Raw genomic sequence first — 15,481 nt, 5'->3', positions numbered from 1 at the left:
AATATGTGTGTATATATATATGTATATATGTGTGTGTGTGTGTGTATATGTATATGTATATATATGAATAGTATATATGTATATATATACATATTGCTATACAATATGGATAGTAATCATGATTAATTAAAAATTAAAAATACTATGCAATTCTATTTGTTGAAGTAAACAAAATTAATAGCTATTTAATGACAAGCAATAGTATTGCCCACCACAAATACAATAACAATACACTATTTTTCATTATTGTCTTGTCACTTTAGAAATCTCCATATTGTATAATTGAGTTAAATCTATTTAAGTTTACACAATTAGTAACATATCATATATTCTTAAGATTTTGTCTTATGTTATATCAATTTGTAAGATTTTGTTATATATATTTTCAACCTCTAATCTAATTTTATAATCAACATTTGTTGCCATATCAATTTAGTTATCATAATCAAACATACACACCATGAAAGAGTTGATCAATTGTGAACTCATTTAGAACCAATAAAAAAATCAAAGACATATTGACTACTCATTAATTTTACACTTTATATATATATTCATTCATATATGACTCCACTATTAATTTTTATTTAAATTGAATTTAATTGTAGTTACATATCACATCCTTAAATATATCCTAAACAATGGAAAAGTTATAACCAAATATTTATTCTGAAATTGTCAACCAAACCCAAGGCTGGCAAACCCTAACAAAATTTGAACCCTGTGCCTCCATGTGAGTTCTTGGCAATGATTTCGTTAAAATATAGCGAACTAGCTTCAATATTTTTTAGGTTAACTGGATCTGTGTTATCACCACGTTTTGATTGCTTGAAAACTAATTATGATAGCTGAAGATAATTATGGCCATAGCAGTAGCCCTGGAACAATGGGCTACTCTTACTTGGAGGTTTACCAGAAACAAATCATCTATATTGGGAATAAAATTATACATTTCAACGTTCAGACATTCACTGAGAAAACCTTCAGAAAACTGGAATGAAGATAATCATAATAATGATAACAATTTTCTTGGTTCTGGAAATGAAGATGATCATAATAATGATAACAATTTTCTTGGTTCTGGAAGGGTTCGAAATGAGCCAGAAGTTTTTGGTAGGGTTTTGAATGAATTTGCAAATATGAAACCATTTATTCAGGGAAAGATGGCTGATGCGCATATTATAAATACTAGGATGGAATTTGATATCTTTGTGGCTAACAATCTTGTTAATATGTATGCAAAGTGTCAGCACATAGAGGATGCACGCCGAGTGTTCGACGAAATACCTCAACGAGACGTAGTTTCATGGAATGCTATGATCGCAGGGTATGTGAAACATGGCAGCTTGAACGATGCATGTAAACTGTTTGATGAAATGCCTCAACGAGATGTAGTTTCATGGAATTCTATGATTGCAGGTTATGCGACACATGGCAGTATGACCGTTGCACGTAAACTGTTTGACGAAATGCCTCAACGAGATACTCTGTCATGGAACACGTTGCTTACAGGTTATACCCAGAGTGGAGATGACGAGAAGGCTCTGGAAGTCTTCTGTCATATGGGTAAAACAGATGTGAATGTGGTTCGCGACCGAGCCACGTTTGCTAGCATTCTCAAGGTATGTACTAATTTGGAGGCTTTGGAGCAGGGTATGCAGATCCACAATGCTATTGTCAAATTGGGATTCGATTGTGATTTCTTCATAGGGAGCTCCCTCTTAGATATGTATGCAAAATCTGCAAAGCTAAGGGATGCTCGTCAAGTTTTTGACAAAATGCCTGAGCGCAATGTGGTTGTGTGGAATACCATGATTGCTGGGTACGCACAGAATTTTTGCGCGCAGGAGGCTTATATAATCTTAGTTGAAATGCTGCGAAAGGGAGTAACGTTTAGCCAGTCCACGTTCGCCAGCATACTTAAGGCGTGTGCTAGCGATGCGACTTTGGAAGAGGGAATGCAGGTACATGTTCATGTCATTAAAACTGGATTTTCTTTAGATGTTATTGTGGGGACCGCTGTTGTTGATATGTATGCAAAATGTGGAAGGTTAGAAAATGCTAGTAAAATGTTTGCCATGATTCCTGACCACAATTCCTTTTCATGGAATGCCATTATTGTAGGACATGCCCAAAGCGGGGATGGTATGGGGGCTTTAAAATTCTTCTACAAGATGCTGCGTGCAGGTTTTAATCTGGATCGAGTTACCCTTTCTAGTGTTCTCAATGCTTGCACACGCATAGCAGATTTTCAGGAGGGCCAAGTTCTGCACAGTTTAATCATTAAAAACGGACATGAATTTGATACTTCTGTAGGCAATGCTCTTGTTGACATGTATGCTAAGTGTGGTGATATGGTGAAGGCACGCCAAGCGTTCGACAAAATGGTTGCAAAAGATGCAGTCTCATGGAATGCAGTAATTGCAGCTTATGGAAATCATGGTTATGATGAAGAGGCACTCTTAGCTTTTCACCAAATGCTGCGTGCAAGGATGGAGTTGGATGAATTTACTTTTGGCAGTGTACTAAAGTCTTGTGCCAGCCTTGAAATGCTGGATCAAGGAATACAGATACATAACTATGTTATCAAATGTGGACTAGTTTCCAATGTGTTTGTTGGAAGTGCCCTTCTTGACATGTATTGCAAATGTGGTAAAACAAAAGATGCACTGAGACTATTTAATAGGTTGCCAGAACAAAATATAGTTTCTTGGAACGCAATGATTGTGGGATATGCCAAGAAAGATGGTGAGGAGGCATTAAAGCTGTTCTTCCATATGCTACAACTAAGCATGAAGCCAGACGAATTCACCTTTGCTACACTTCTTGATATCTGTGCTACCCTGGCAGCAGTTGGATTTGGCAAGCAGATACACAGCCACATCATCAAAGCTGAACTGAATGTAGACAAATACGTAGCCAGTGCCCTTGTTGACATGTATGCCAAATGTGGAAATATGGCTAATGCCCTAGAAGTGTTTGAGACAATGCCTGAAAAAGATGATGTTTTATGGAATGCAGTGATTGCAGGATATGCACAGCATGGGAATGCAAACGAGGCCCTCAATATTTTTGAAAAGATGCAACATGTCGACATAAAGCCAAATCAAACTACTTTTGTTGGTGTTCTGTCTGCTTGCAGCCATGCAGGCCTTATTGATGACGCTTATTTCTATTTCAATTCCATGACTGATGTTTATAAGTTGCTGCCAACACAGGAGCATTATGCTTGCATGATTGGCGTTGTTGGTCGTGCTGGATTCCTTGACAAGGCGATTCAAATTATTGGAACAATGCCATTTGAAGCTGATGTTGTCATTTGGCGGACTTTGCTTTCTGTATGCAGGCTTCATGGCAATGTAGATCTAGGAAAATATGCAGCAAGAATGATTATAGATTTAGAACCAGATGATGCAGCAGCATATGTGCTTCTATCAAACATTTATGCTGCAGCTGGCCAATGGGATGATGTAGCAAATGTCAGAAAAGTTATGAAACAGAAAGGGGTGACAAAAGATCCAGGGTGCAGCTGGATTGAGGTCAAGAATAAAGTTCATACTTTTGTTGCAAGAGATAAGTCACATCCAGATATACAAGAGATCTATAGCGAATTGGAGGAGCTGACTAAGCAGATGAAGGATGCAGGATATAGGCCTGATACAACAGTGGTATTGCATGATGTGGATGAGGAGCTTAAAGAACAATATCTCTGCTATCATAGTGAAAAGCTAGCCATTGCTTTTGGGCTTCTCAGGACACCCCCGGGTACACCTATCCAGATTTTCAAAAACCTCCGTGTGTGCACAGACTGTCATACTGCCATGAAGCTCATATCTAAGATTGTTAGACGAGAAATTGTGGTGAGGGATTGTAGCCGTTTCCACCATTTTAAAGGAGGAATCTGTTCTTGTGGAAATTATTGGTGATGACAACTAACCTTATTAACGATTTATTACAAGTCTTGTCACAAAATGTAGTGTCTGAATATGAGATATTGTCATGCTGCTTTCCATGATGCTTGACTTCGAGTGAAGCTCTGACGTTCTAGATTATATATTATAATGTTAATAAAATTGGACAGTTGTGGCCCTGAGATTCTCTGTCTTCCCACACAAATGTCAAGAGAAAAAATAATAATTCAATGTCAGCCTACTAAAGGACAAATATCCAGAACGAGAAGAGACTCATTCTCAATTATACACAGTAGGACAGGATGGTTTGTCCTTGCAGAGATTATAGGGTGGCACTCTCTACCCAACTGTCATCTTTAGAAGACTTACATTATTCCTACTTGATATTGTGAATGACATTGGTTAACATGATACATGTTTCAGAGCACTTCACAAACTGAATTTATTTTTCGGAGACTTTATACCCAAATTGTAAGCAGCAGTCTTTTTCTACATTCGCCAACCCTTTACCAGAACTTTATGTCAAGGTAGGAGTGCAAAAATTGATTTCACTTGTAATACATGTGGCAGCACACTGCTCATCACAAGAATTAAGTTCCCACATATGCATAAGATTTCTTAATTGCCTTAAAACAGGGTGCGGAAAAGTCTATACATATCATTGATGATCCAAGCAGACGGTAGATACAATTTGCTGTTTGAACCATCTTTTCTTTGCTTGTAGTTGTGAAGCTCAATGTTTCACTCTTGAAGATGTTCTATAAAACTTCTTGGTCCGAAACATTCAAGGAAAAGAGTTTCAATAATTTCCCTTGTTTCAATGTATAATGATCTATGAGGTAATAGTTGAGAAAAAAGATACATAGGATTCCATACCCACGTGAATTATTACTAGTCACATTCTTTTTCCCTTGCTTTTGTTGGTGATTATAGAAATCAAGATACTTCAATGATTCAAGACCAACTGGAGTCTGTTGTGCAATGGCCACATACGTTATGAATAAGTTATTAGTATGTATGATACATTGAGATATCTTGATATTAGCCTGTTACTTCAGAATCCTCAGAAGAGCAAATAGGTTACGGCATCTGCTTCCTTTCCTTCACAGCTCATGGAGGATGCAGTGGGTACAATGCGAAGAGGATATATATGGTCTTTATGGTGTTATTTGGCTTCCCTTTTGTTCTCGCTTGTGCATATATATTCCTGTTAGAAGGTTGGGTTGGAAACTGTAATTAGTGATTCCTATCTCTGCATCATCAATGTTTTGTTAATCTCTCAATATGCCTCCTTTAAAATCGCTCTAATTTTTGTCAAAATGCCTCATTTTGTACAAAACTTGCAAGATTTGGTGAAATGTTTGAGGCCTAGTTTTGGGCTACAATTCACTTATTTATTTGATCCACGAATTGGGTCCTCATACATCCAAAAATCACGGAGTCTGTGCAACAACACAATAACAGGTAAAAATGACCACAAACATTGCTTCCCACCTTGAAAATTTGGGAAGAACTTCTAAAACCTACACATAAATCTGATGCTTAATTTGTGCTACAATTCACTTATTTTTTTGATCCATGAATCAGACCCTCGTACATTTAAAAATCAGTCTTTGCAACAACCCAGTAATAGGAAAAATGACCATAAATTTTGCTTCCCACCTTGAACATTTGGGAAGAACTTTTAAAACCTACAGAATCTTGAGGCTTGGTTTTGTGCTACAATTCATTTATTTATTTATACATGAATTAGGTTCTCCTTCCAACAACCCAATAACAGGAAAAATGACCACAAACATTGCTTCCCACCCTGAAAATTTGAGAACTAAAACCTAAGAATGTAAAGCTAAATTAATGTAAAAACCAGAGTAGGCTGTCCCTATTTTGAGTGCATTGGATTATCATGTTGCCTTGTCTCTATGCTGAAGGCTTCTTTTTTATTTTTCTTGGATTATCATGTTGCCTTGTCTCTATGCTGAAGGTTTCTTTTTTATTTTTCTTAGCTTGAAATCACTTTTTGGAGATTCCTGTTGAAGGTCTACCAAAGCAGCCAGAAGCACGCTCCAAATCCCCAATAGGTGAAAACTCCTTCGTTTTGGAGGCAGATATGGACACACCTGGTCTGCACTCATCCTTGGCTTTAATAAATGTAGAAACATTTTCCAAAGGAGAAAGTCCATCTGAAGAGCTACAAAGATCTTTAGAAGCATTAGAAGTAATATATGAAGGAAGATCAGGCTTAATAAGGGGATGTCATGGCTCAGCTCCTTTCGGCCCTGTAGCCTGAATAGAAGGGACAGGAAGATGCCCAACATAGGAAGATTTGGGACAATTCACAACTTGAGCTAAATGGCCTATATCTTCAAATTCCAGTTGTGTCCATGATCAGTTGTCCACCTTTTACCAGATTCTCTTAGGTAGCTTCTTGGATAAGTACAACCCAACCAAAATTCTGACAAAGGTGAAATGGCTCAATATTTTTGACAATGTGGGATAGAGTTAAAGTGACCATCCAATGGAGAGCAGCCAATCTTTGGTCCAAAATTACAGAGGAAGGTTAGGGATCCTAACTAGATCAGTGAAACAGAGAAGCCATTTTGAGCTAGAACAAATTGTGGATATCAGGGTTTTATAACCAAAAAATCCTTAACCCTAAACCATGGGCCTCCTTCTAACAGGCATCTTTTACATAGGGGATTGGCAGGTCATTAGAAACCAACCTTTTGTACAAGTGGCAAATGACAATGTTATTTTTCGAAAGGGTTTTCCATTAATCAACTTCATCTGTTCAAACCAAACCTTGCTAGAGTCTTTACAACTTGCAAATTAACATTACGGACTTATCCCCTTCTTTGGAATCAACCACAGTTCTCACTAACTCAATGGTTTTGATGTGACCAGTATTAATCCTTTTGCTGTCTTGGAAACCTGGAATTGCTCTAAGAGATTGGGTTCCTTGCCATAGGAAAAACACTTGAAGCTGCTTGAGGCTGATTGCAAACTCTATTTATTTGTGCCACAACCCTCTTTGAAAAGAGTAAATATAGATCACCTGAAAAGGCTGAGCTACAGTGATCAATTGAATACCGAGATTTAGTTCTGATTGATTGTTGGGAGTGGATTGCCTCAAAGAAGGGTATAGTCTATCAAATAATTAACTATTATAGTAGGACTATTAATGCACCTCACGGATTTCAGGGGCTTTGCAAATCAACGCCTCATGAGATTTAAGGCAAAAATGATACCAAAGAAATGTGGTGTTCAACAACTTTGGGAATGAATAGTGTGTAGTTTGAGGACCTCACTATAACAACTCACTTCAAGATTAGAGCTTGCGGACTTGATCAATTATTATTTTGAAATGTAACAACTTCACTGTGCTTCAAGATTAGAGCTCGCTGTGGAGACTTACCATTGTCTTTGAAATGCAAGGACCTCACTACAATAATTCATAATTGCCTTTCAAAAAGATGCACATCATATGTTCCATCTGGAAAAGTACAAGAGTTTGTCTAATATCAGTTAAGGTAGCAATGTATTTCGTTCTTGAATACTGCACCATAAATTATAACAGTGAAACTATCATTTATGAGTCTAAATTATAGCTTTACTTCTGCCAAAGCAAAAAAAAAAGTAGAGCTATATTAATTATGTTGCTTTAATGTCTATAATCCCTTATTTATATATTTTTCCTCGTTGCAACGATATTATTATACTTTATAAACTTTCTTTACCTTTAATTGAAGTTCGTATACTAGAACCAAAATGTGAGCATAAGATGAGAACATGTTGAAGATTTAGTTGTTCATTATCAGATGTGTAATTTGAACTTCAGAATAAAGGGGATAAGAAGAAGATAAAGACGAGTGCAATGGATTTTAGTGAAAGTGATTAGGCATTAATGTATTTAAATTAGTATATGTGTGTTTAAGTCTATATGTAATAGATACGAATATACATATTTGTGGCATATTAATATCAATATCTTAGCTAATGTTCTCTTTTCCTTCATATCGTTCTTATGTAGAACTATCCCATTTACATCTCTCCCATGTGCTCTCCCTCTCTCTCTCTCAAACAATAAATGATATATGTCCGTGCATCTGATATATTTATATATTTTGTGCTACCTTTAACACATACACTCTCTTAAATAATACATTATATATGTGTGTGCTTCTGATATCTTTATATATTTTGTGCTATCTACACACACACTTCTTTTTTATATATTTTCTTATGTACATACTTAAATACATTATATATGTGTGTGCATCTGATATCTTTATGTATTTTGTGCTATCTACATATTTTTATAGATAGAAGATTTTTTATCCTCCTTGTAACCCTTTGGTACTATCATATACCGGCTGTAAATACCCTTTGGTTCTATCATGGACTGACTATAAAAGGTTTTTTTTTTCTTGTGATTGTTTTGTCCTTGGTAATTCGGCTTAGGATATGTTCCCTCAGGGGTTGCTAGCCTTTGAAACCCTTCCAACATTGCTCTTCAATAAGTATTCCTTGCAAGTTTTCAACTCAATGAAAATAGCTCAACACTATTCTACACATAGTGTGATCTATTGAGGGGTCCATAAATAAAGACATGAAGTTGCTATTACATTTTGATTGAAGAATATAATTTAGTAAACATTCTAGTATAAGGATGTAGAAGGTTAATATAGAGTTAGAGTAAGATGTTGCTGGAGAAGTTTTGGGATGGTATTGGAAAATTCCATATTTGGCTTTGATCTATACAAAATATTGAGAAGTGGTGGTTTTGTCAAGCATAGTTTGACAATTAACAATGATAGTTAAAAAAACGTAAAGTTTCATGAAAACCGATGATGTAAAATGACAAATGACAATTTCATTATCCGATAGGAAATGGCCTATGATATCCTAATTTACTCAACTTTCATATCTTTTTAATTGTTTAATTTTCATTCTACTTTGTCAATGTCAAAATAGTTAGTTCACATTCTATGAAGTAGGGAGGAACATTACAAGAAGTTATGTGTCCAATATTAAGTAAAAGTCTTAAGAGATGTAGAGATCCTGGAGTCTACGGAAGATCCTTGAGACCCAAGGAAAACAAGTTGAAAAGATCCAAGAAATATATAGATTTTAGAAAATAAATTTAAAAATTATTTCTAAAGCTAATTAAATATAATGCAATCATCTTAAATATATATTCTAATTTATGTATAAACTAAACCTACACTTCAAAAATGTAAAGCATCTTTGAGGTAATGTTGGATCTATGAGACTATACTTATTGTTGCTCAAGCTACTTATGCACCTAAGTGACCTAAGATGTCATTCAATTAGATGGTATATTTTCCCCCTAAATTGTTTTCTCTAAGGGTTAAACCTTGCTATTCATTCTTGTTCTTTTTTCATTCACTTTTATTTGATTAAAACTACAATCCTCAACAATTTTTTTGATGAAAAGTCCATTTTCTGTTAATTAAAATATTGAACTTACATAATCACAAAAAGGGGTCGGGGGATACAACGATCACCCCACTAGAGTTCACATGGCAAAGTTGGAAATATAACAACTATTCATAAAAAAATACATATAAACTACTCTCAGGCGGCTAAAGTAATGCCTCCCGAGGGAGGTGGATCATGGTAACCATGAGAATCCAATACATCAATGGGGTTGGGGAGCCCATCCACCATCACTAGCATCTTTTTCTTTTTCTTCTCTCTTCACCTTGGGAGGTGAGACCGCAAGTCCAGGTGAGGGAATGACCACTTCAGATCTCTATTGGAAGAAGGCCAACCATAGGCAATAGGGGTAACAAGAGGAGCAATTGGGGACCATCCAGAACTCCATCAAGGAGAGGCAAAGTGAAGACAATGGTCATTAAAATTTCCAGTAGGAGAACAACAGGGAGCTTGAGAGCGTGGCGTCCATGAGTGGAGAATAGAGGAACTTCAACCCCAACGACCACTATAGGACAAAGTCCACAAAATCTGGGGGAACCTGGTTAACTGTACATGGTGTGTTGCCCTAATGATTAAGCAACCCTTGCAGGTGAGTCACCTCAAGGACCACCTTGTTGATTTGTACTTGTATCTCCATCATTACATTATTGCATATGCAAGCTTTAGTATACATAGAAATATTTTATATCTATAAAGCTGAGTGAAAAGAAAAACACTCCTACCCTTTCAAAGAGTGAAAAGAATCTCCATCCTGAAAGCATGCCAAATTCGGGTATACTTGAAGGGGATTCTAGGAGAATCTCCCCACAAGATCATGTGCCAAGAAAATGGCTCTAGCCTAAAAGGTTTGAAAAAATCATGAATCTAGAGCTAATAATGTTATGCTCTATGATAGAACCAAAAGATGTGCAAGAAAGACTCAGGTTGCCCACAACAAGGATAATGAAGGTCAGGAGTACCCAAGTGCTTGAGCCAAGGACCTAGAGGCAATCCTTGGAATATTTGAATATAATTATTTAATTGTATGTTGTCTTTGATGATAAACAAAATGTCAAGCCTTACCGAGCAAGTCAGTGATTGCTGAGCTCACATAGGCATTGAAGACAATTTCCTGTGTATGCCGAGCATTCCAATTATAGCCAAGTTTAGAGTTAGTTCTTATTGAGCTCACTTGGGAATCAAAGGTAGATCCTGTGTTGATTGAGTTCACTTGGTTACCAAAAGAAAGTTAGCATGGATCCTGTGTTTACCGAGTTCACTCGGTTACCAAAGGAAAGTAAGTTCAGAATCAATATTGACTGAGTTGTGTCGGATAACAAAGAGTTCTCTGAGTTGAACGAGTACTTAATTCTATGTTAGCCAATTGACAACACATTGAGTTTGATAGATTATTGGCTAATGCTAGGCGACTTAAGGGATAAAAATTGTTTGATTAGAAGTATATTCAAGCCAACATGACAAGATTATTCATATAAGGTCAAGTTGAGGATTGAAGAGAGCTAGCACGGGGTTGAAGAAGATGAATTAAGTAAGCGAATTGGAAGGATATCTACAAGAGGAATGAGTATCCGAGTTGACCAAGCTACAAAGAACATTTTGATCAAAGAGGATCAAGTTATCAAGCCAGAACAAAGATTTGAAATCAATAAAGACAGTTGCATCAGCAATCAAGTCAAGTCATTGTTACTCTCTAATAATTGTAGTAGTGAATCAAATCTCCTAATAGAGTTAGCCTTGGAGGATTTGAGCAATACACAATACAAATCTACAAAACCCTCGAATACCTATATGTAAAAACCTGCCACAGAGAAGAAAAAGACAAGAAGAGGCAAGGGTTTGCCTTGAAAATATGCAAATTGTATTCTTAGAAATGAAAAAGATGTAAGATAATTACAAATGATCTATCCTTATAGAAGGAGATCAAAACTTGAAAGGGTAACCTAAAAGGTAATTGCTATTTAATAATTACTAATTAATTATTAAATATGAATGCAAAAGGTGCATAAATTGAAATCTTAAGAAGGGAGAAAAGGTAATTTAATTAATGAAATAAAATTAACCTTTTCTCTAACACCCCCTTAAGATGAGCAATAATGTAGCTACAAACAATGCAGAAAGAGCAAAGAAACTACAATGCAATGCGGAAAGAAAACTTGGGTCTCAACAACAAGGCCCGATGAGGTACCCAATCACTTTGAAATCTCTATGAAATGGAGAAATATAGAAAACCTAGTGGGAAAAACTCCTCCAAAAAAAAATAGAAAAGAATGCACAAATGAAACATCCCAAGAGAATCTCTCAAGACCATAAGTACAATGAAATCCTCCATGATAGAAGCTTGAGACTCCATAGCCACCTAGAATGGTAGAACTCCTATGTTGACGCACATACCAATGTGACTCCAATCTGAAGGAAACAAAGGTAGTGGACAAAGATGATAAAACCCATGTGTATAAGGTGCAGTTGGAAGTCCTAGCTGATGCTCAAAGGAGAAAGCATGAGAATCCTAAAATGGAATCTCCAATGCAGGTGGAATAACAAGTGTGCTGAATCTATCACCAAAGAGATGTGTGTCCTGTGATATATCCTGAACAACTGTAGTAGGTGGATCGATGACTGAAGTTGCAATTGTAGGCAATGCTGAAGAGTAATTGTGTGCAAGAGATGAAATCTGAATAGTAGGTGGAGGTGTAGAAGTCACAACATTGGTTTTAGGAATACCACATAAGTTCAAGCGACCTCACCTTAGTAGACTCGCATGAAAAAAGAGAGTGAGCCTCTAATAGTGGAGATGGCCAGACCAAAATGTGAGAAGGAATATAGGCGAGAAGCATGATCAACAGTCCCTGTAGCAATAATATTGCCTATCTCACTGTCTATGATGTGCACTAAATCCCATGTAAACTCGTCTGTCTTCCTTCTATTGTGTGTAATTTGATAAATAGAGAGAAGGTTAGAGGACAAAGATGGAACACAAAGTACATCATGAAATGTACCATCATAAATGTCAATAAAAACTTTCCCGCATATAGTTATGACAATCTTATTCCCCATCAAAATGTGTGGAGTAGGATAAGCCTCAAAAGTAGAGAACAAATCCTAAGAAGATGCCATATGGTGTGAAGCACTTGAATCCAATAACCAAATAGAAGAATGAAGGATAGTAGTTGCACATAGTTCATGACCCTTTCCCATATCTTTACCATCTAACTGAAATGATGACGTTGAAGAAGATTTGTGAGAAGTAGAAGGAATATCAATGCTGCTCTTTTGAAGGGGAGCTTTCAAATCTGAAACCTATTTGGCATAGCCATTTAACTTCTTCTCATAGCAATGTGACTCATCATGATTAGGCTTATTACAATAAGCAAATTTTTGTCTTTTTGGCTTTGATTTACCACCTTTAGGAGGAGGTGGCCCTGATGAGCTATGAGTGTTGGAATCAATATGAAACTCTGTAGAATGAGATTTTTAAGTCTTTTCCTTCATCCCTGAAGATGAGCGAGCTACCAATGCACGAGTCTGTGAGCTTGTGAGAGAATCCAATTCAGAGACCTTAGCTTGCTCTCAAGTCAACCGATCACAAAAAACCTCAAAGGATGGCATGGTAAATCTATTACCCAAAGCATCTTTGGTGGAATAGAAGTAGAAGAGAAAATCTGAAAGTTTCCATGAAGCTTAGAAAGAATCAAGTAGATACACTTAGTGTCAGTCTTTATTTTCCCACAACCCTGCAATAAAGATCTTAGTTGCTTGAATTTCATCAAGAAGTCCTCAATGGATGGAACAGAATCCAGTATAAGAGAGGTAAGCTTTGCCTCAATATGAAGTGTCCTGAACTCATTCAATGTACTAAACAAGCCTTCAAGATTGGTCCACATAGCTAGAGGGGTATTGCACCCATCAAGACAAAACTGTAGACTGTCAGAGACCTACAAGGCAATCAATCCTATTGCCTCATCCATCTTGTTCCTATGCTACATGACCTCAAAAGGCCTATGTAAAACTAGCTGCATTACATCTAAACAAGACCACAACCCTTTTGACCGAAAAAGTTGTGTCATCAAGGTCTTCCATGTGTGATAATTATGAGGGGTTAGAAGTTCTAGACAAGAAGAGGTATCGACCATTGTTTTAGAAAGTGTTCAATTATTTTTGAATGTAGTTATGGTTTACATAAGTAAATAACAAAAACAATATGACAAAACATGCTCCACAATGCAAAACACTGAACCCTAACTGCTAGAAGGAATGTGTAAATGAGAGAAGAGACAAAAGTATTCATAAATGAATCACAAATACCTAGTACAAAATACTGGTGAAATGACAAAGAATTTGGAAAATTCTTGAGGAGAGCTTTTCGATGCTTTTTTCGGATCGAAAAACGAAGCTATAATGAAGAAGTTATGTCCCCTAGAAGATATAAGTCATCAACAGATTTCAAGTGCAATAATAGATACCAAACTAGAAAAAATTCCCAAAAATACCTATGCCATCATCTCCATCTCGGAGCTAGCTTTCTGACACTTCTTTTAGAATGAAAAAAGATCTCCGTATGCTCAAGATATTGTCAAAAAACTACAGGGCCCCACAAATGCAATAAAAAAAGAATTTTATTATTATTATTTTTAAAATAAAATAAAAAAATCACCGCCCCCTGAGCAGAGTGGTGGCGACGGCCTGATGGTGAAGGGGAGGAGCAACGACAAGTGGTGGCTCGACAGTGGCAAACTCTGACAGTGGCGGTAAAATTTTGTAGTGGAGAGGTGAAGTGGCAACTGTAGAATGAAAGTCGACAGCTGGTGGGAAAACCGTGCTGGAAAAAATCTTAAGTGGTGCCGTTAAACACAAATCAGGCCAAAAATCACTTGTGCTTGCCGGTAACTATTTTAAAACAAATGCCATCGGTTTTAATTAAACTGCAGTATTTTTATAAACTACGCCTTTTTTTTGATTTTTTTGAGACTTTGGTTAAAAACCCACCTTAGAGTGCATGCTGAGGCCATACAACCCTGTTGGGCAATATTTTTGCCTCTCAGATAAACTTTGTCCAAAATGGACACACTTTATATGAAAATGGGTGTTTTGATGTCTTCTGAATCCATCTGTGAGGTCTGTTTGGGCTCAAACTACTCTAAAAATCAATCCCCCTATTTTCATAAGAAATACTAATTTTTTTTTAGATTTGTTCTATCAAACCCTCATTCACCTTTTTTTTTTCCAAATATTGAACAAGCTACAATCGACTTGGCTCTGATACCATGAAGGATTTGAGCAATATACAATACAAATCCACAAACCCCTCAAATACCTACATTAAAAAACTTGTCACAGAGAAGAAAAAGACAAGAAGAGGTGAGGGTTTGCTCTGAAAATATGCAAATTGTATTCTCAGAAATGAAAAAGATGTAAGATAATTACAAATGATCTATCTTTATAGAAGGAGATCGAAAATCGAAAAGGTAACCTAAAAGGTACAAAGGGTAACCTAGAAGGTAAATGCTATTTAATAATTACTAATTAATTATTAAATATGAATGTAAAAGGTGCATAAAGTGAAATATTAAGAAGGGATAAAAGGTGATTTAATTAATGAAATGAAATTAACCTTTTCCTCTAACAAGCCTAACAACTATTTGATAAATCGTCTAACAAGGTAGCATTTCTAAATTGAAGTGTTTGAAGATCTCTAACAAGGCCACTCCTAACAGGGTGAATTAAATCCTCTAATAGGGTCACACCAAATAGTTTGTTTTGTAACTTTTAACAGGGTTGGCTCCTAATAGAGTTCACTTTAGAAGAGTGAAAAATAGTAACTAGTTGCAATTGTTAGTTTTCCCAAATTGGGTTTTCATGTTAAATCTTGGTGCCTCATGTGTTGATGTTATTTTCTTTATGTTTTTGCAACTCAGTTAATTAAGGTTTAATCATATTTAAATATATTAAGATTTTCATGTTCTGTGTTAACCAAATTTCAACAAGGTTTTATTTTAAAGTTGTGTTGACATCTTAAGGGACTTTGATTTGTTTTGTGATAACTAATTCACCCTCCCCTCTTAGTTACTCCTTTACATTTCCAACAATTGGTATTAGAGCGTTTGGTGCTTGTAGAT

General features: G+C 36.2%; 1 pseudogene across 2 annotated transcripts; it reads left to right on the top strand.

Annotated features, from left to right (window-relative positions):
* Positions 1 to 657: 657 nt before the first annotated feature.
* On the top strand, positions 658 to 4,095 carry LOC149550150 (pentatricopeptide repeat-containing protein At2g27610 pseudogene; annotated as a pseudogene). 2 transcript variants are annotated; one of them, XR_016354171.1, is made up of 2 exons: positions 1,199 to 1,327; positions 1,420 to 4,095. The product of XR_016354171.1 is annotated as a pentatricopeptide repeat-containing protein At2g27610 pseudogene, transcript variant X2 (transcript). The 2 variants fall into 2 exon arrangements; XR_016354170.1 differs by having other exon boundaries at positions 658 to 4,095.
* Positions 4,096 to 15,481: the final 11,386 nt, after the last annotated feature.

The sequence above is a fragment of the Cupressus sempervirens genome, chromosome 7 (assembly GCF_028749045.1).
Source record: "Cupressus sempervirens isolate cs-2001-9-10 chromosome 7, ASM2874904v1, whole genome shotgun sequence".
Taxonomy (NCBI): domain Eukaryota; kingdom Viridiplantae; phylum Streptophyta; class Pinopsida; order Cupressales; family Cupressaceae; genus Cupressus; species Cupressus sempervirens.
This window is presented reverse-complemented; position numbering and strand designations above follow the sequence as displayed.